The sequence below is a fragment of the Lissotriton vulgaris genome, chromosome 12 (genome assembly GCF_964263255.1).
Source record: "Lissotriton vulgaris chromosome 12, aLisVul1.2, whole genome shotgun sequence".
Classification (NCBI taxonomy): domain Eukaryota; kingdom Metazoa; phylum Chordata; class Amphibia; order Caudata; family Salamandridae; genus Lissotriton; species Lissotriton vulgaris.
Window position 1 is genome coordinate 444310419 of NC_141700.1, and position 19512 is coordinate 444329930.

General features: G+C 37.9%; 16 non-coding genes across 16 annotated transcripts; all 16 read right to left on the bottom strand.

Annotated features, from left to right (window-relative positions):
* Positions 1-43: 43 nt before the first annotated feature.
* On the bottom strand, positions 44-117 carry TRNAT-AGU (transfer RNA threonine (anticodon AGU)). The gene has a single exon. It is a non-coding gene; the product is annotated as a tRNA-Thr (tRNA).
* A 1454-nt stretch (positions 118-1571) lies between these two features.
* TRNAT-CGU (transfer RNA threonine (anticodon CGU)) lies at positions 1572-1644 on the bottom strand. The gene has a single exon. It is a non-coding gene; the product is annotated as a tRNA-Thr (tRNA).
* A 436-nt stretch (positions 1645-2080) lies between these two features.
* TRNAT-AGU (transfer RNA threonine (anticodon AGU)) lies at positions 2081-2154 on the bottom strand. Its single transcript has one exon. It is a non-coding gene; the product is annotated as a tRNA-Thr (tRNA).
* A 2471-nt stretch (positions 2155-4625) lies between these two features.
* Positions 4626-4698, bottom strand: TRNAT-CGU (transfer RNA threonine (anticodon CGU)). Its single transcript has one exon. It is a non-coding gene; the product is annotated as a tRNA-Thr (tRNA).
* Positions 4699-5136: 438 nt separating this feature from the next.
* Positions 5137-5210, bottom strand: TRNAT-AGU (transfer RNA threonine (anticodon AGU)). Its single transcript has one exon. It is a non-coding gene; the product is annotated as a tRNA-Thr (tRNA).
* A 1086-nt stretch (positions 5211-6296) lies between these two features.
* Positions 6297-6370, bottom strand: TRNAT-AGU (transfer RNA threonine (anticodon AGU)). The gene has a single exon. It is a non-coding gene; the product is annotated as a tRNA-Thr (tRNA).
* Positions 6371-6800: 430 nt separating this feature from the next.
* Positions 6801-6873, bottom strand: TRNAT-CGU (transfer RNA threonine (anticodon CGU)). The gene has a single exon. It is a non-coding gene; the product is annotated as a tRNA-Thr (tRNA).
* Positions 6874-7307: 434 nt separating this feature from the next.
* Positions 7308-7381, bottom strand: TRNAT-AGU (transfer RNA threonine (anticodon AGU)). Its single transcript has one exon. It is a non-coding gene; the product is annotated as a tRNA-Thr (tRNA).
* A 435-nt stretch (positions 7382-7816) lies between these two features.
* TRNAT-CGU (transfer RNA threonine (anticodon CGU)) lies at positions 7817-7889 on the bottom strand. Its single transcript has one exon. It is a non-coding gene; the product is annotated as a tRNA-Thr (tRNA).
* Positions 7890-8325: 436 nt separating this feature from the next.
* On the bottom strand, positions 8326-8399 carry TRNAT-AGU (transfer RNA threonine (anticodon AGU)). The gene has a single exon. It is a non-coding gene; the product is annotated as a tRNA-Thr (tRNA).
* A 435-nt stretch (positions 8400-8834) lies between these two features.
* On the bottom strand, positions 8835-8907 carry TRNAT-CGU (transfer RNA threonine (anticodon CGU)). Its single transcript has one exon. It is a non-coding gene; the product is annotated as a tRNA-Thr (tRNA).
* Positions 8908-9343: 436 nt separating this feature from the next.
* Positions 9344-9417, bottom strand: TRNAT-AGU (transfer RNA threonine (anticodon AGU)). The gene has a single exon. It is a non-coding gene; the product is annotated as a tRNA-Thr (tRNA).
* Positions 9418-10871: 1454 nt separating this feature from the next.
* Positions 10872-10944, bottom strand: TRNAT-CGU (transfer RNA threonine (anticodon CGU)). Its single transcript has one exon. It is a non-coding gene; the product is annotated as a tRNA-Thr (tRNA).
* A 436-nt stretch (positions 10945-11380) lies between these two features.
* Positions 11381-11454, bottom strand: TRNAT-AGU (transfer RNA threonine (anticodon AGU)). The gene has a single exon. It is a non-coding gene; the product is annotated as a tRNA-Thr (tRNA).
* Positions 11455-11889: 435 nt separating this feature from the next.
* TRNAT-CGU (transfer RNA threonine (anticodon CGU)) lies at positions 11890-11962 on the bottom strand. Its single transcript has one exon. It is a non-coding gene; the product is annotated as a tRNA-Thr (tRNA).
* A 436-nt stretch (positions 11963-12398) lies between these two features.
* Positions 12399-12472, bottom strand: TRNAT-AGU (transfer RNA threonine (anticodon AGU)). The gene has a single exon. It is a non-coding gene; the product is annotated as a tRNA-Thr (tRNA).
* Positions 12473-19512: the final 7040 nt, after the last annotated feature.

Here is a 19512-nt window from a genome sequence, read left to right on the forward strand (position 1 = left end):
AGACCTAATGAAAATGATTTGTTATATAACAATGCGAAAAGCAAGGCACTGCTGAGAGTTGAACTCAGGATCTCCTGTTTACTAGACAGGCGCTTTAACCAGCTAAGCCACAGCACCCACTTGATTCTTAAATTTGAAACACTTTTCTTTATGGTGTTCAAGAGAATATTGCTTTTTCACTTTCATATTCTTTTCTAAGTTCACACACTTCTCTACTCAAACACTTAAGATGAATGAAGACTCTTCACTTATTCAAAAACACCTCTCTAATTTGAAGTTTACCCTATTCATATCATTTTAAAATATACCTTGCTGAAGAATGGATTAATTGAATTCAACAATAGAGTGATCATTCACCTCTATCTTGTTCTTTGTCATTTTCTTTTCCCTATTTCAATCAATGCATTCCTACAAAAATCTTCACAATACCAAGTATTTTATTTAATTTTTAAGATAACTTATTCTAAAGTTCATAGAACCAGATGTTTATACTTAAATTGTATTCAACACTTGTTTGATGAAAATTATTTGGAATGCATGAAGAAAACAGTTAAATGCTGCTGAGATTTGAACTCAGGATTTCCTGTTTACGAGATAGGAGTTTTAACCACTAAGCCACAGCACCAACAGTAATAGTAAAAAATGCATAAATAATTTATTGTTGATGATGAAAATGTGTTTTCTGCTAAAAATTCTTCTTTATATGTATTGTAATCTTAAACACGAAAAGGTACTCAATCACTTTGCAAAGATTCATATGTTTTAATAAACAGGTACTCTTATAAAACCCAATTTCATTTCTTGAATTCTTTACAATTTTTTTTCATGAAGGTAATAATATTGCTCCAATCTAGGTAGACATTTCATCTACGTCTTTCTCATAGATATGTATTTTTTTCATTTGGCAATAACAGTATTCATTCTATAATCTTGAAAATACCTGGGTTTTTATAAGGTTAAAGATGATCTGTTCAACAGTAAGATGAATCAGACTTTTATATTTTAATTGTATCGGAATAAGACCTAATGAAAATGATTTGTTATATAACAATGAGAAAAGCAAGGCACTGCTGAGAGTTGAACTCAGGATCTCCTGTTTACTAGACAGGTGCTTTAACCAGCTAAGCCAAAGCACCCACTTGATTCTTAAAATTGAAATACTTTTCTTTATGTTGTTCAAGAGAATATTGCTTTTTCACTTTCATATTCTTTTCTAAGTTCACACACTTCTCTACTCAAACACTTAAGATGAATGAAGACTCTTCACTTATTCAAAAACACCTCTCTAATTTGAAGTTTACCCTATTCATATCATTTTAAAATATACCTTGCTGAAGAATGGATTAGTTGAATTCAACAATAGAGTGATCATTCACCTCTATCTTGTTCTTTGTCATTATCTTTTCCCTATTTCAGTCAATGCATTCCTACAAAAATCTTCACAATACGAAGCATTTTATTTAATTTTTAAGATAACTTATTCTAAAGTTCATAGAACCAGATGTTTATACTTAAATTGTATTCAACACTTGTTTGATGAAAATTATTCGGAAAGCATGGAGAAAACAGTTAGGTGCTGCTGAGATTTGAACTCAGGATTTCCCGTTTACGAGACAGGCGCTTTAACCACTAAGCCACAGCACCAACGGTAATAGTAAGAAATGCATAAATAATTCATTGTTGATGATGAAAATGTGTTTCCTGCTATAAATTCTTCTTTATATGTATTGTAATCTTAAACACGAAAACATACTCAATCACTACGCAAGTATTAATATGTTTTAATAAACAGGTACTCTTATAAAACTCAATTTCATTTCTTGAATTCTTTAAAAAAAAAATCATGAAGGTAATAATATTGCTCAAATCTAGGTAGAAATTTCATCTACGTCTTTCTCATAGATATGTATTTTTTTCATTTGGCAATAACAGTATTCATTCTATAATCTTGAAAATACTTGTGTTTTTATAAGGTTTAAGATGATCTGTTCAACAGTAAGATGAATCAGACTTTTATATTTTAATTGTATCGGAATAAGACCTAATGAAAATGATTTGTTATATAACAATGCGAAAAGCAAGGCACTGCTGAGAGTTGAACTCAGGATCTCCTGTTTACTAGACAGGCGCTTTAACCAGCTAAGCCACAGCACCCACTTGATTCTTAAATTTGAAACACTTTTCTTTATGGTGTTCAAGAGAATATTGCTTTTTCACTTTCATATTCTTTTCTAAGTTCACACACTTCTCTACTCAAACACTTAAGATGAATGAAGACTCTTCACTTATTCAAAAACACCTCTCTAATTTGAAGTTTACCCTATTCATATCATTTTAAAATATACCTTGCTGAAGAATGGATTAATTGAATTCAACAATAGAGTGATCATTCACCTCTATCTTGTTCTTTGTCATTTTCTTTTCCCTATTTCAATCAATGCATTCCTACAAAAATCTTCACAATACCAAGTATTTTATTTAATTTTTAAGATAACTTATTCTAAAGTTCATAGAACCAGATGTTTATACTTAAATTGTATTCAACACTTGTTTGATGAAAATTATTTGGAATGCATGAAGAAAACAGTTAAATGCTGCTGAGATTTGAACTCAGGATTTCCTGTTTACGAGATAGGAGTTTTAACCACTAAGCCACAGCACCAACAGTAATAGTAAAAAATGCATAAATAATTTATTGTTGATGATGAAAATGTGTTTTCTGCTAAAAATTCTTCTTTATATGTATTGTAATCTTAAACACGAAAAGGTACTCAATCACTTTGCAAAGATTCATATGTTTTAATAAACAGGTACTCTTATAAAACCCAATTTCATTTCTTGAATTCTTTACAATTTTTTTTCATGAAGGTAATAATATTGCTCCAATCTAGGTAGACATTTCATCTACGTCTTTCTCATAGATATGTATTTTTTTCATTTGGCAATAACAGTATTCATTCTATAATCTTGAAAATACCTGGGTTTTTATAAGGTTAAAGATGATCTGTTCAACAGTAAGATGAATCAGACTTTTATATTTTAATTGTATCGGAATAAGACCTAATGAAAATGATTTGTTATATAACAATGAGAAAAGCAAGGCACTGCTGAGAGTTGAACTCAGGATCTCCTGTTTACTAGACAGGTGCTTTAACCAGCTAAGCCAAAGCACCCACTTGATTCTTAAAATTGAAATACTTTTCTTTATGTTGTTCAAGAGAATATTGCTTTTTCACTTTCATATTCTTTTCTAAGTTCACACACTTCTCTACTCAAACACTTATGAATGAAGACTCTTCACTTATTCAAAACCACCTCTCTAATTTGAAGTTTACCCTATTCATATCATTTTAAAATATACCTTGCTGAAGAATGGATTAGTTGAATTCAACAATAGAGTGATCATTCACCTCTATCATTTTCTTTGTCATTTTCTTTTCCCTATTTCAGTCAATGCATTCCTACAAAAATCTTCACAATACCAAGTATTTTATTTAATTTTTAAGATAACTTATTCTAAAGTTCATAGAACCAGATGTTTATTCTTAAATTGTATTAAACATTTGTTTGATGAAAATTATTCGGAAAGCAAGGAGAAAACAGTTGGGTGATGCTGTTATTTGAACTCATGATTTCCTGTTTACGAGACAGGCGCTTTAACCACTAAGCCACAGCACCAACGTTAATAGTACAAAATGCATAAATAATTCATTGTTGATGATGAAAATGTGTTTTCTGCTATGAATTCTTCTTTATATGTATTGTAATCTTAAACACGAAAAGATACTCAATCACTACGCAAGGATTGATATGTTTTAATAAACAGGTACTCTTATAAAACCCAATTTCATTTCTTGAATTCTTTACAATTTTTTTTTCATGAAGGTAATAATATTGCTCCAATCTAGGTAGACATTTCATCTACGTCTTTCTCATAGATAAGTATTTTTTTCTTTTTGCAATAACAGTATTCATTCTATGATCTTGAAAATACTTGGGTTTTTATAAGGTTAAAGATGATCTGTTCAACAGTAAGATGAATCAGACTTTTATATTTTAATTGTATCGGAATAAGACCTAATGAAAATGATTTGTTATATAACAATGAGAAAAGCAAGGCACTGCTGAGAGTTGATCTCAGGATCTCCTGTTTACTAGACAGGCGCTTTAACCAGCTAAGCCACAGCACCCACTTGATTCTTAAATTTGAAACACTTTTCTTTATGATGTTCAAGAGAATATTGCTTTTTCACTTTCATATTCTTTTCTAAGTTCACACACTTCTCTACTCAAACACTTAAGATGAATGAAGACTCTTGACTTATTCAAAAACACCTCTCTAATTTGAAGTTTACCCTATTCATATCATTTTAAAATATACCTTGCTGAAGAATGGATTAGTTGAATTCAACAATAGAGTGATCATTCACTTCTATCTTGTTCTTTGTCATTTTCTTTTCCCTATTTCAGTCAATGCATTCCTACAAAAATCTTCACAATACCAAGGATTTTATTTAATTTTTAAGATAACTCATTCTAAAGTTCATAGAACCAGATGTTTATTCTTAAATTGTATTAAACATTTGTTTGATGAAAATTATTCGGAAAGCATGGAGAAAACAGTTAGGTGCTGCTGAGATTTGAACTCAGGATTTCCTGTTTACGAGACAGGCGCTTTAACCACTAAGCCACAGTACCAACGTTGATAGTAAGAAATGCATAAATAATTTATTGTTGATGATGAAAATGTGTTTCCTGCTATAAATTCTTCTTTATATGTATTGTAATCTTAAACACGAAAAGATACTCAATCACTACGCAAGTATTAATATGTTTTAATAAACAGGTACTCTTATAAAACCCAATTTCATTTCTTGAATTCTTTACACCTTTTTTTTCATGAAGGTAATAATATTGCTCCAATCTAGGTAGACATTTCATCTACGTCTTTCTCATAGATAAGTCTTTTTTTCATTTTGCAATAACAGTATTCATTCTATAATCTTGAAAATACTTGGGTTTTTATAAGGTTAAAGATGATCTGCTCAACACTAAGATGAATCAGACTTTTATATTTTATTTGTATCAGAATAAGACCTAATGAAAATGATTTGTTATATAACAATGAGAAAAGCAAGGCACTGCTGAGAGTTGAACTCAGGATCTCCTGTTTACTAGACAGGCGCTTTAACCAGCTAAGCCACAGCACCCACTTGATTCTTAAGTTTGAAACACTTTTCTTTATGGTGTTCAAGAGAATATTGCTTTTTCACTTTCATATTCTTTTCTAAGTTCCCACACTTCTCTACTCAAACATTTAAGATGAATGAAGACTCTTCACTTATTCAAAAACACCTCTCTAATTTGAAGTTTATCCTATTCATATCATTTTAAAATATACCTTGCTGAAGAATGGATTAGTTGAATTCAACAATAGAGTGATCACTCACCTCCATCTTGTTCTTTGTCATTTTCTTTTCCCTATTTCAGTCAATGCATTCCTACAAAAATCTTCACAACACCAAGCATTTTATTTAATTTTTAAGATAACTTATTCTAAGGTTCATAGAACCAGATGTTTATTCTTAAATTGTATTCAACATTTGTTTGATGAAAAATATTCGGAAAGCATGGAGAAAACATTGGGTGCTGCTGAGATTTGAACTCAGGATTTCCTGTTTACGAGACAAGCGCTTTAACCACTAAGCCACAGCACACAAGTTAATAGTACAAAATGCATAAATAATTCATTGTTGATGATGAAAATGTGTTTTCTGCTATAAATTCTTCTTTATATGTATTGTAATCTTAAACACGAAAAGATACTCAATCACTACGCAAGGATTGATATGTTTTAACCACATGGCTGCTGTGGGGATTTTTGCCCTGTGCTGCAAATTACAATTTTGGTGCTTCTATGACGAGCTCAGCTCGTCATCAGCACACGACACCCGTGGGTGATGACGAGCTGAGCTCGTCATCAGCATCGAAAGGGTTAATAAACAGGTACTCTTATAAAACCCAATTTCATTTCTTGAATTCTTTACAATTTTTTTTCATGAAGGTAATAATATTGCTCCAATCTAGGTAGACATTTCATCTACGTCTTTCTCATAGATATGTACTTTTTTCCATTTTGCAATAACAGTATTCATTCTATAATCTTGAAAATACCTGGGTTTTTATAAGGTTAAAGGTGATCTGTTCAACAGTAAGATGAATCAGACTTTTATATTTTAATTGTATCGGAATAAGACCTAATGAAAATGATTTGTTATATAACAATGAGAAAAGCAAGGCACTGCTGAGAGTTGAACTCAGGATCTCCTGTTTACTAGACAGGCGCTTTAACCAGCTAAGCCACAGCACCCACTTGATTCTTAATGTTGAAACACTTTTCTTTATGATGTTCAAGAGAATATTGCTTTTTCACTTTCATATTCTTTTCTAAGTTCAAACACTTCTCTACTCAAACACTTAAGATGAATGAAGACTCTTCACTTATTCAAAAACACCTCTCTAATTTGAAGTTTACCCTATTCATATCATTTTAAAATATACCTTGCTGAAGAATGGATTAGTTGAATAGAACAATAGAGTGATCATTCACCTCTATCTTGTTCTTTGTAATTTTCTTTTCCCTATTTCAGTCAATGCATTCCTACAAAAATCTTCACAATACCAAGCATTTTATTTTTAAGATAACTTATTCTAAAGTTCATAGAACCAGATGTTTATTCTTAAATTGTATTCAACATTTGTTTGATGAATATTATTCGGAAAGCATGGGGATAACAGTTAGGTGTTGCTGAGATTTGAACTCAGGATTTCCTGTTTACGAGACAGGCGCTTTAACCACTAAGCCACAGCACCAACGTTAATAGTAAGAAATGCATAAATAATTCATTGTTGATGATGAAAATGTGTTTCCTGCTATAAATTCTTCTTTATATGTATTGTAATCTTAAACACGAAAAGATACTCAATCACTACGCAAGTATTAATATGTTTTAATAAACAGGTACTCTTATAAAACCCAATTTCATTTCTTGAATTCTTTAAAAAAAAATCATGAAGGTATTAATATTGCTCAAATCTAGGTAGAAATTTCATCTACGTCTTTCTCATAGATATGTATTTTTTCATTTTGCAATAACAGTATTCATTCTATAATCTTGAAAATACTGCTGTTTTTATAAGGTTTAAGATGATCTGTTCAACAGTAAGATGAATCAGACTTTTATATTTTAATTGTATCGGAATAAGACCTAATACAAATGATTTGTTATATAACAATGAGAAAAGCAAGGCACTGCTGAGAGTTGAACTCAGGATCTCCTGTTTACTAGACAGGCACTTTAACCAGCTAAGCCACAGCACCCACTTGATTCTTAACTTTGAAACACTTTTCTTTATGGTGTTCAAGAGACTATTGCTTTTTCACTTTCATATTCTTTTCTAAGTTCACACACTTCTCTACTCAAACACTTAAGATGAATGAAGACTCTTCACTTATTCAAAAACACCTCTCTAATTTGAAGTTTACCCTATTCATATCATTTTAAAATATACCTTGCTGAAGAATGGATTAGTTGAATTCAACAATAGAGTGATTATTCACCTCTATCTTGTTCTTTGTCATTATCTTTTCCCTATTTCAGTCAATGCATTCCTACAAAAATCTTCACAATACCAAGCATTTTATTAAATGTTTAAGATAACTCATTCTAAAGTTCATAGAACCAGATGTTTATTCTTAAATTGTATTCAACACTTGTTTGATGAAAATTATTCGGAAAGCATGGAGAAAACTGTTAAATGCTGCTGAGAATTGAACTCAGGATTTCCTGTTTACGAGACAGGCGCTTTAACCACTAAGCCACAGCACCAACGTTAATAGTAAGAAATGCATAAATAATTCATTGTTGATGATGAAAATGTGTTTCCTGCTATAAATTCTTCTTTATATGTATTGTAATCTTAAACACGAAAACATACTCAATCACTACGCAAGTATTAATATGTTTTAATAAACAGGTACTCTTATAAAACCCAATTTCATTTCTTGAATTCTTTACAATTTATTTCATGAAGGTAATAATATTGCTCCAATCTAGGTAGACATTTCATCTACGTCTTTCTCATAGATATGTATTTTTGTCATTTTGCAATAACAGTATTCATTCTATAATCTTGAAAATACTTGGGTTTTTATGATGTTAAAGATGATCTGTTCAACAGTAAGATGAATCAGACTTTTATATTTTAATTGTATCGGAATAAGACCTAATGAAAATGATTTGTTATATAACAATGAGAAAAGCAAGGCGCTGCTGAGATTTGAACTCAGGATCTCCTGTTTACTAGACTGGCGCTTTAACCAGCTAAGCCACAGCACCCACTTGATTCTTAAATTTGAAACACTTTTCTTTATGGTGTTCAAGAGAATATTGCTTTTTCACTTTCATATTCTTTTCTAAGTTCACACACTTCTCTACTCAAACACTTAAGATGAATGAAGACTCTTCACTTATTCAAAAACACCTCTCTAATTTGAAGTTTACCCTATTCATATCATTTTAAAATATACCTTGCTGAAGAATGGATTAGTTGAATTCAACAATAGAGTGATCATTCACCTCTATCTTGTTCTTTGTCATTATCTTTTCCCTATTTCAGTCAATGCATTCCTACAAAAATCTTCACAATACGAAGCATTTTATTTAATTTTTAAGATAACTTATTCTAAAGTTCATAGAACCAGATGTTTATACTTAAATTGTATTCAACACTTGTTTGATGAAAATTATTCGGAAAGCATGGAGAAAACAGTTAGGTGCTGCTGAGATTTGAACTCAGGATTTCCCGTTTACGAGACAGGCGCTTTAACCACTAAGCCACAGCACCAACGGTAATAGTAAGAAATGCATAAATAATTCATTGTTGATGATGAAAATGTGTTTCCTGCTATAAATTCTTCTTTATATGTATTGTAATCTTAAACACGAAAACATACTCAATCACTACGCAAGTATTAATATGTTTTAATAAACAGGTACTCTTATAAAACTCAATTTCATTTCTTGAATTCTTTAAAAAAAAAATCATGAAGGTAATAATATTGCTCAAATCTAGGTAGAAATTTCATCTACGTCTTTCTCATAGATATGTATTTTTTTCATTTGGCAATAACAGTATTCATTCTATAATCTTGAAAATACTTGTGTTTTTATAAGGTTTAAGATGATCTGTTCAACAGTAAGATGAATCAGACTTTTATATTTTAATTGTATCGGAATAAGACCTAATGAAAATGATTTGTTATATAACAATGCGAAAAGCAAGGCACTGCTGAGAGTTGAACTCAGGATCTCCTGTTTACTAGACAGGCGCTTTAACCAGCTAAGCCACAGCACCCACTTGATTCTTAAATTTGAAACACTTTTCTTTATGGTGTTCAAGAGAATATTGCTTTTTCACTTTCATATTCTTTTCTAAGTTCACACACTTCTCTACTCAAACACTTAAGATGAATGAAGACTCTTCACTTATTCAAAAACACCTCTCTAATTTGAAGTTTACCCTATTCATATCATTTTAAAATATACCTTGCTGAAGAATGGATTAATTGAATTCAACAATAGAGTGATCATTCACCTCTATCTTGTTCTTTGTCATTTTCTTTTCCCTATTTCAATCAATGCATTCCTACAAAAATCTTCACAATACCAAGTATTTTATTTAATTTTTAAGATAACTTATTCTAAAGTTCATAGAACCAGATGTTTATACTTAAATTGTATTCAACACTTGTTTGATGAAAATTATTTGGAATGCATGAAGAAAACAGTTAAATGCTGCTGAGATTTGAACTCAGGATTTCCTGTTTACGAGATAGGAGTTTTAACCACTAAGCCACAGCACCAACAGTAATAGTAAAAAATGCATAAATAATTTATTGTTGATGATGAAAATGTGTTTTCTGCTAAAAATTCTTCTTTATATGTATTGTAATCTTAAACACGAAAAGGTACTCAATCACTTTGCAAAGATTCATATGTTTTAATAAACAGGTACTCTTATAAAACCCAATTTCATTTCTTGAATTCTTTACAATTTTTTTTCATGAAGGTAATAATATTGCTCCAATCTAGGTAGACATTTCATCTACGTCTTTCTCATAGATATGTATTTTTTTCATTTGGCAATAACAGTATTCATTCTATAATCTTGAAAATACCTGGGTTTTTATAAGGTTAAAGATGATCTGTTCAACAGTAAGATGAATCAGACTTTTATATTTTAATTGTATCGGAATAAGACCTAATGAAAATGATTTGTTATATAACAATGAGAAAAGCAAGGCACTGCTGAGAGTTGAACTCAGGATCTCCTGTTTACTAGACAGGTGCTTTAACCAGCTAAGCCAAAGCACCCACTTGATTCTTAAATTTGAAACACTTTTCTTTATGGTGTTCAAGAGAATATTGCTTTTTCACTTTCATATTCTTTTATAAGTTCATACACTTCTCTACTCAAACACTTAAGATGAATGAAGACTCTTCACTTATTCAAAAACACCTCTCTAATTTGAAGTTTACCCTATTCATATCATTTTAAAATATACCTTACTGAAGAATGGATTAGTTGAATTCAACAATAGAGTGATCATTCACCTCTATCTTGTTCTTTGTCATTTTCTTTTCCCTATTTCAGTCAATGCATTCCTACAAAAATCTTCACAATACCAAGCATTTTATTTAATTTTTAAGATAACTTATTCTAAACTTCATAGAACCAGATGTTTATTCTTAAATTGTATTAAACATTTGTTTGATGTAAATTATTCGGAAAGCATGGAGAAAACATTTAGGTGCTGCTGAGATTTGAACTCAGGATTTCCTGTTTACGAGACAGGCGCTTTAACCACTAAGCCACAGCACCAACGTTAATAGTAAGAAATGCATAAATAATTCATTGTTGATGATGAAAATGTGTTTCCTGCTATAAATTCTTCTTTATATGTATTGTAATCTTAAACACGAAAACATACTCAATCACTACGCAAGTATTAATATGTTTTAATAAACAGGTACTCTTATAAAACCCAATTTCATTTCTTGAATTCTTTACAATTTATTTCATGAAGGTAATAATATTGCTCCAATCTAGGTAGACATTTCATCTACGTCTTTCTCATAGATATGTATTTTTGTCATTTTGCAATAACAGTATTCATTCTATAATCTTGAAAATACTTGGGTTTTTATGATGTTAAAGATGATCTGTTCAACAGTAAGATGAATCAGACTTTTATATTTTAATTGTATTGGAATAAGACCTAATGAAAATGATTTGTTATATAACAATGAGAAAAGCAAGGCGCTGCTGAGATTTGAACTCAGGATCTCCTGTTTACTAGACTGGCGCTTTAACCAGCTAAGCCACAGCACCCACTTGATTCTTAAATTTGAAACCCTTTTCTTTATGGTGTTCAAGAGAATATTGCTTTTTCACTTTCATATTCTTTTCTAAGTTCACACACTTCTCTACTCAAACACTTAAGATGAATGAAGACTCTTCACTTATTCAAAAACACCTCTCTAATTTGAAGTTTACCCTAATCATATCATTTTAAAATATACCTTGCTGAAGAATGGATTAGTTGAATTCAACAATAGAGTGATCATTCACCTCTATCTTGTTCTTTGTCATTATCTTTTCCCTATTTCAGTCAATGCATTCCTACAAAAATCTTCACAATACCAAGCATTTTATTTAATTTTTAAGATAACTTATTCTAAAGTTCATAGAACCAGATGTTTATACTTAAATTGTATTCAACACTTGTTTGATGAAAATTATTCGGAAAGCATGGAGAAAACATTTAGGTGCTGCTGAGATTTGAACTCAGGATTTCCTGTTTACGAGACAGGTGCTTTAACCACTAAGCCATAGCACCAACAGTAATAATAAGAAATGCATAAATAATTCATTGTTGATGATGAAAATGTGTTTCCTGCTATAAATTCTTCTTTATATGTATTGTAATCTTAAACACGAAAACATACTCAATCACTACGCAAGTATTAATATGTTTTAATAAACAGGTACTCTTATAAAACTCAATTTCATTTCTTGAATTCTTTAAAAAAAAAATCATGAAGGTAATAATATTGCTCAAATCTAGGTAGAAATTTCATCTACGTCTTCCTCATAGATATGTATTTTTTTCATTTGGCAATAACAGTATTCATTCTATAATCTTGAAAATACTTGTGTTTTTATAAGGTTTAAGATGATCTGTTCAACAGTAAGATGAATCAGACTTTTATATTTTAATTGTATCGGAATAAGACCTAATGAAAATGATTTGTTATATAACAATGCGAAAAGCAAGGCACTGCTGAGAGTTGAACTCAGGATCTCCTGTTTACTAGACAGGCGCTTTAACCAGCTAAGCCACAGCACCCACTTGATTCTTAAATTTGAAACACTTTTCTTTATGGTGTTCAAGAGAATATTGCTTTTTCACTTTCATATTCTTTTCTAAGTTCACACACTTCTCTACTCAAACACTTAAGATGAATGAAGACTCTTCACTTATTCAAAAACACCTCTCTAATTTGAAGTTTACCCTATTCATATCATTTTAAAATATACCTTGCTGAAGAATGGATTAATTGAATTCAACAATAGAGTGATCATTCACCTCTATCTTGTTCTTTGTTATTTTCTTTTCCCTATTTCAATCAATGCATTCCTACAAAAATCTTCACAATACCAAGTATTTAATTTAATTTTTAAGATAACTTATTCTAAAGTTCATAGAACCAGATGTTTATACTTAAATTGTATTCAACACTTGTTTGATGAAAATTATTCGGAAAGCATGAAGAAAACAGTTAAATGCTGCTGAGATTTGAACTCAGCATTTCCTGTTTACGAGATAGGAGCTTTAACCACTAAGCCACAGCACCAACGGTAATAGTAAAAAATGCATAAATAATTTATTGTTGATGATGAAAATGTGTTTTCTGCTATAAATTCTTCTTTATATGTATTGTAATCTTAAACACGAAAAGATACTCAATCACTACGCAAAGATTCATATGTTTTAATGGAAAGGGGCGACCACTCGGTCCCCCCGAACGTATGGTGGAGTACCCCGATCCCCCCGGGAGGCCATCTTGGGCGGGAGGCGAGTCTCGGCTGGTATGACCGAAGCGGCGTAGCCGGGGCGCGCCTTTTCCCGCCCTGGAGTGGGTTGTCCTAGACGCTGACGCCACCGGCCACGCCCCCGGAGGCAGGCGGAGGCGGGTTTACGCCCGCCCGAAGACGGATAAAAGGAGCAACAAGCCAAGAAAGCATCCTCTTGTTCCTGTGCTCTGAAGCTGCACCTCCCCGCTGCACGTGAGCTCGAGACGGAACGAAGAGCCAATTTTGAGCGTTGTAATTTTGTTCTTGTTTTACAGATATCTTCGTTGGAGAATGCCGGGCAAGAAGGTCGGAAAGCGGGTCGGTACCGATCAGATGCTCCGCATGCTCGTGAAGGAGGTAGCCGAGTTGAAGAAACAGATGGCGGTAAAGAACGGGGAGGGAGGCCCGAAGCGAATCGTCGGACCAGCATTGCCGGGAGTTGTCCCTAGCGGGAGAGGCAAGAGGTCCAAGAGGGGGGCACCTGGGGGGGAGGCCCCGGTTCCCGATACACCGATAGAGGAGCCAATCCCGGTTCCGAAGGAGGGGCATCCGATCCCCGTGGTAGTCACCCCCGTGAACGGGGAAGATATGCCTCCCGAGTTGGCTGCACAACTGGCAGCGTGGTTGGGAAAAGATAGTGAGGGCACCACGGCGGACGACGCCAGGGCAGTAATGAGACAATTGCGGGAATCTAGAGAGGCTGCGAAGGCACCATCTTCTGTTCCCCCACAGGTTCCGGTGGCTGAGATTGCAGCAGGCGCGAGTTCGGCAGCAAGTACAGCACCTAGTTCAGGTAAGCGGCTACTGCCGATTGCGGGGGAGGGGTCTGTACCCTCACGAAGGGAGAAAGTGGCCCAGCATGTTCCACTCGAAATTAAGGAAAAGATTTGGGCTGATAAGTATGTGAACATGTTTTCTTTGCTTACTGATCATTACGAGATCGAGCATGTGAAGGGCCAAAAAGAGCTTATGCATCCGAGTGTTTGGCGCGCAAAAATGGCCGCCTTTAAGGTCAACGAGAACATAGGTACTTGGGGCAGAGCGTTTGGCATTTTCACCTCCATTATGGGTGAGCGAAGGCCTGAGTTGTTGACGGAATTACCTATTTATCAGACACGTATTATGGAATATTCTCTAGCGTACGAGGGCAATCAGTGGTTTTGTTATGACAATATTTTTAGGAAGGCTAAGGAGCACGACCCAGCCTTAACTTGGGATTGTTATGACGCCATTTCTTGGCAAAAAATGGAGAATTCAGGCATGTTAAAGGTACCATTGTCGGGGGTATCGGGGGTGAGTCTTCCCGCCAAACCTCTGGGACACCCTGTCGGACGGGTGCAGGTAACGAGCATCACTCGAAGTCGAGTGGCAACGCAGGTAAAAAGGGGATTTGTTGGAATTTTAACAGGGGAAAATGTACAAGGCCTCAGGGGTCATGCAAGTTTAGACACGAATGTGGGGGGTGTGGACAGTCCTCTCATCCCGAGACCATGTGCAGAGCCAAAACGGGTGATAACGGTGGTAGGGGAAGCGCCAAACAGGTCTGAAATAGTCCGAGGGGCGCCTTTACCTACCCCGGTTGATACCATGGCAATGATTCCTTGGCTCAATGAATACCCGGATCATGTCTCCGCTGGGGTGTTGCGAGAAGGGTTTTCGTATGGTTTCCGCATTCCGGTGGGGGATTTTCAGTGTAAAACAAGTTGTAAGAACCAACTGTCGGTCCTGCAGCATACGGCGGTGGTACAGATAAAGATTGGGAAAGAGGTGACTCGAGGGCGGGTTGCCGGTCCATTCGAGTTACCACCGGTTGCTAACTTTGTTTGTTCCCCCTTAGGGGTGGTCCCCAAGAAGGACCCGGGTGAGTTTAGGCTAATACATAATTTGTCAGCCCCACGAGGTCTTTCCGTGAATGATGCGATAGACCCGGAAGTGTGTTCGGTGCGGTACGCATCTTTCGATGAGGCCGTCGCCATGTTGAATCGCCTGGGGCCCGGAGCGCTGATGGCCAAATCGGACATCGAGTCAGCGTTCCGGTTGCTCCCGGTACACCCAGACGATCAGCGTCTCCTTGGTTTCATGTTTCAGGGTCGCTATTACATGGATAAATGTATGCCAATGGGTTGCTCCATATCTTGTGCTTATTTGAAAAGTTCAGTTGTTTTTTGCAATGGGTATTCACAAGAAAGACGGGTTTTCAGCATGTGATGCATTATCTTGATGACTTTCTGTTCCTGGGGGCAGCCGGGGATCCGGAATGTGGACAGGCTTTAAAAGAGTTTTGTGTCTTAATGAATCACTTTGGCGTGCCATTGGCACCAGGTAAGACTGTGGGTCCCTCGACTTCACTCGAGTTTCTGGGGATCGAGCTCGACTCGGAGGAAGGTTGTTTTCGGTTGCCCAAAGAGAAGGTGTTGAAATTCAGGGCATCCCTTGAAACATGTATTCGAGAGACTAAGGTAAACCTGCATCAATTGCAACAAACGGTGGGCCAGTTGAATTTTGCCCTTAGAGTAATCCCAATGGCCCGCCCCTTTTCCCGCTCGATTGCACAAGCCATGGTCGGCCTTAAGGAGGGACATCACCGCACGAGGCTCTCGGCAGAGATTCGCCAGGACATGCGCATTTGGTTGGCATTCCTGGCAGATTTCAATGGTCGAGTTGTCTGGAACAAGCCGGCGGTGTCCTCCGAGGAGCTGGGGCTGTGGACAGATTCGGCGGGGAGTGTAGGTTTTGGCGCCATATTCGGTACCCAATGGTCGGCTCAGAAATGGCCGTCATGGTGGCACGAGTGCGGGCTGACAAGTAACATTGCTTTCCTCGAGCTCTTCCCCATTTTGGTGGCCCTGAAAACATGGCCTGAGGGGTTCCGAGATCACTCTGTGGTGTTCTGGTCTGATAACATGACCGTGGTTGAGTGTATCAATAGTCAGGCAGCACGTTGTAAATGGATTCTAAGACTGCTTAAAGAAATTGTATTGTTGTGTATGCAGTTGAATGTGCTCTTTAGGGCGCGACATGTCCCAGGGGTGCTGAACCAAGCGGCTGATGCGCTTTCTCGTTTCCGTATGCAGGCCTTCTGGGGTTTTCTGCCCACAGCGGACCCGGTGGCGGCACCCTTTCCCGAAGCTCTCTGGTCTCTCGGTGCCCCGAACTACAAAACCTCGTGGGAGAGAGTTTAGCACCCAGGACAAGGAAGGCATATGAAGGGGCGTTTCGTTCCTATTGGTCCTTTTTGGGTTCTGCTAGGGGGGAGCTTTGGGGCCAGGAAGAGTTTGTCGTAAAATTTTTGCTGTCCTTACATCAGGCAGGCAAATCAGTAGCTACGGCCCAGAGGCATCGGGCCGCCATTTCCTTTATGGCGAAGGCTCATGGGATCCAGGACCCGACAGCGTCTTTCGTGGTGCAGAAAGCGCTACGTGGGTGGCAACGCCTTGAGGGTCGCAGAGTAGATGAGAGACACCCGATAGGTCTGGATAGGTTGGCCCTGTTATTTTCCGTACTCCCTGCGACGTGTTCATCCCAGTATGAAACAGTGTTATTCCGAGCCGCTTTTGCGTTAGCATTCCATGGGGCTATGCGGGTAAGCGAACTGGTGGCAAAGAACAAGCAGGATACGGTGGGGGGACTGTGCCGAGAGCACATTCAGGTTAAGATGGAGAGGATGACTGTCTCGTTTGTCAGGTCCAAGGCCGATCAGGGTGCGATTGGGGACTGCATAGTCATACATAGGATTCCCGGATCTCCCATGTGCCCTGTTGTTTGCGTAGAGGAATATTTAGCGCAGAAGGTGGCATCATGGGGGGGGACCTTGTTGAGACACTCTGACGCCACCCCACTGACGAGGTTTCAGTTCCAGCGGGTGCTTTCAATGTCAATTTCGGCCGCGGGTTTGAACCCCGGCGAGTTTGGGACCCATTCCTTTCGGATAGGGGCTGCTACTGAAGCTACAGCCAGGGGTCTGAGTGTGGAAAAAGTGAAACGTTTGGGGCGTTGGTCCTCGAATTGTTACAAGAGGTATGTGCGGTTGCACATGTTGTGAAGCGGTAATCATGTTCTCACGCTTCTTGTTTTTGTTTGGTTTACAGTTTCGCAAGCTTACGAGGCGGGGCGGACTGAGCAGTCGACCCGACATCTGGGAACCACCGGTCAGACATCACCGGCTGCGGAAAAAGTGGTGTGGGTCGTGGGCCACTCATACGTGAGGCGTGCCGCGGACGTATTCGAAGCAGGTGACATGATTCACATGGCTGGGGAATACGGGTACAGGGTGACCTTCTATGGAAGGGGCGGGCTCTGTATTGACCAGTTTCAATCCTTTTTCGAGGGTTTGTTAGGGCGGACAAGGTCACCGCCGTCTATAATCATAGTCCATCTTGGGGGTAATGATTTGGTGACCACTGGTAGACAACTGCTTCTCGAGGCAATGCCTTCCACTGTAAGTTGGTTGGCGAGAAGAGTTCCAGGGTGCAGAATTGCATGGTCCCATATGATTCCACGAAAAGTGTGGCGGGGGGCGATTTCGGTTTCTGCTCTGAATCACTCAGTGAAGAAAGTAAATAACAAGTTGGGTAGATTGTTTCGTTCAAGGGCACTGCATTCTATTCCGCATGGTTGTATCAAGGGGGACAGTATGTATTTGGGAGATGGGGTCCATTTGTCCCGAGTGGGGAATGAGTTACTCATAGGAGACCTCATAGATTGGCTAAAGAGTTTGAAACATGACCTTTAGGCAGGAGTTGTGGGGGGTCCGGATAGCCGGTCAACTATCCGGCCTGTGGCGGTAAGGTCATGATCGGTGAGCAGTAATTGGAAGATCCCTATGGGGGGGCGTCACCCATTACGGATGGGAGCGCCCGGGGGAGGTGGCCATTGGCCCCTCAACGGGGAGGCGGTCCCTTCTAAGGATGGGCCACCGAAAGAAAAGGAAAGGCGGTCAAGGCCCCTTCCTTGATAGGAGGGGCTACGGGCCCCTCCTGGGGAATTTCCCGGGGCCAGGACACCTGCGACGGCAGATGTGGTAAGTTGTGTGGGGTGGGGAGGGGGTTTACGCTACCTTCTAGACACCTCACATGAGTCCTCGGACGACCTTTAAATGGCGTCGAGTTCATTGGGGCCCCCGTCAAGTCAAGGGAAATTGGTAGATGCATTTGAGGTACAGCCTCTGTGCGGTCGCCCCTCCCAATTGGGGGGGGTAATTCTGGTTTAGGGATCTGACACCGGTTACGACCTTGCCGTTGGCCCTTAACGTTAGGATGTACAATTTCAAGTTAAATGTTTTGTAGGATGTTAGTTCGGCTAGGAGAACCTTTGTATTAGAAATATGTTAAGGTTAGCCAAACATCGTAATGTAGAAATGAAATTGTACATAATATGAAACTGTTATTTTAATGTTTTGATTTTGTTTCATATTTTAATAAATACGGCCGGGAGGGTCACTCCCTCCCGCCTTCCAAAAGTTCAGAACCGTTTCTGTTTCCCATCCTTGGGGATTGCGTCGAGAGGGGGTGGCGGGTATCTCAGCCATATGGAAAGGGGCGACCACTCGGTCCCCCCGAACGTATGGTGGAGTACCCCGATCCCCCCGGGAGGCCATCTTGGGCGGGAGGCGAGTCTCGGCTGGTATGCCCGAAGCGGCGTAGCCGGGGCGCGCCTTTTCCCGCCCTGGAGTGGGTTGTCCTAGACGCTGACGCCGCCGGCCACGCCCCCGGAGGCAGGCGGAGGCGGGTTTACGCCCGCCCGAAGACGGATAAAAGGAGCAACAAGCCAAGAAAGCATCCTCTTGTTCCTGTGCTCTGAAGCTGCACCTCCCCGATGCACGTGAGCTCGAGACGGAACGAAGAGCCAATTTTGACCCACCCACCAGCCCCTGAAGACAGCAAGTGGTTTTTTAAATAAAGTTTTGATGTGGTAACTCTATTTCTTACAGGTTGTGATGATTGACGTGTCATTTGTATATGCAATAAAGAGAATGATCATTTAGAGTATGTTTTTGAATAAAGTTTTGCACTAGTGTTGATCAGTAATCATACGTGAAGTAGTTATGGTTGTCTTTTTACTTTAGTAATTTAGTTAATTGTCGTATTTATTTTGGTCGGGCGGTAAGGTCATGATCGGTGAGCAGTAATTGGAAGATCCCTATGGGGGGGCGTCACCCAATACGGATGGGAGTGCCCGGGGGAGGTGGCCATTGGCCCCTCAACGGGGAGGCGGTCCCTTCTAAGGATGGGCCGCCGAAAGAAAAGGAAAGGCGGTCAAGGCCCCTTCCTTGATAGGAGGGGCTACGGGACCCTCCTGGGGAATTTCCCGGGG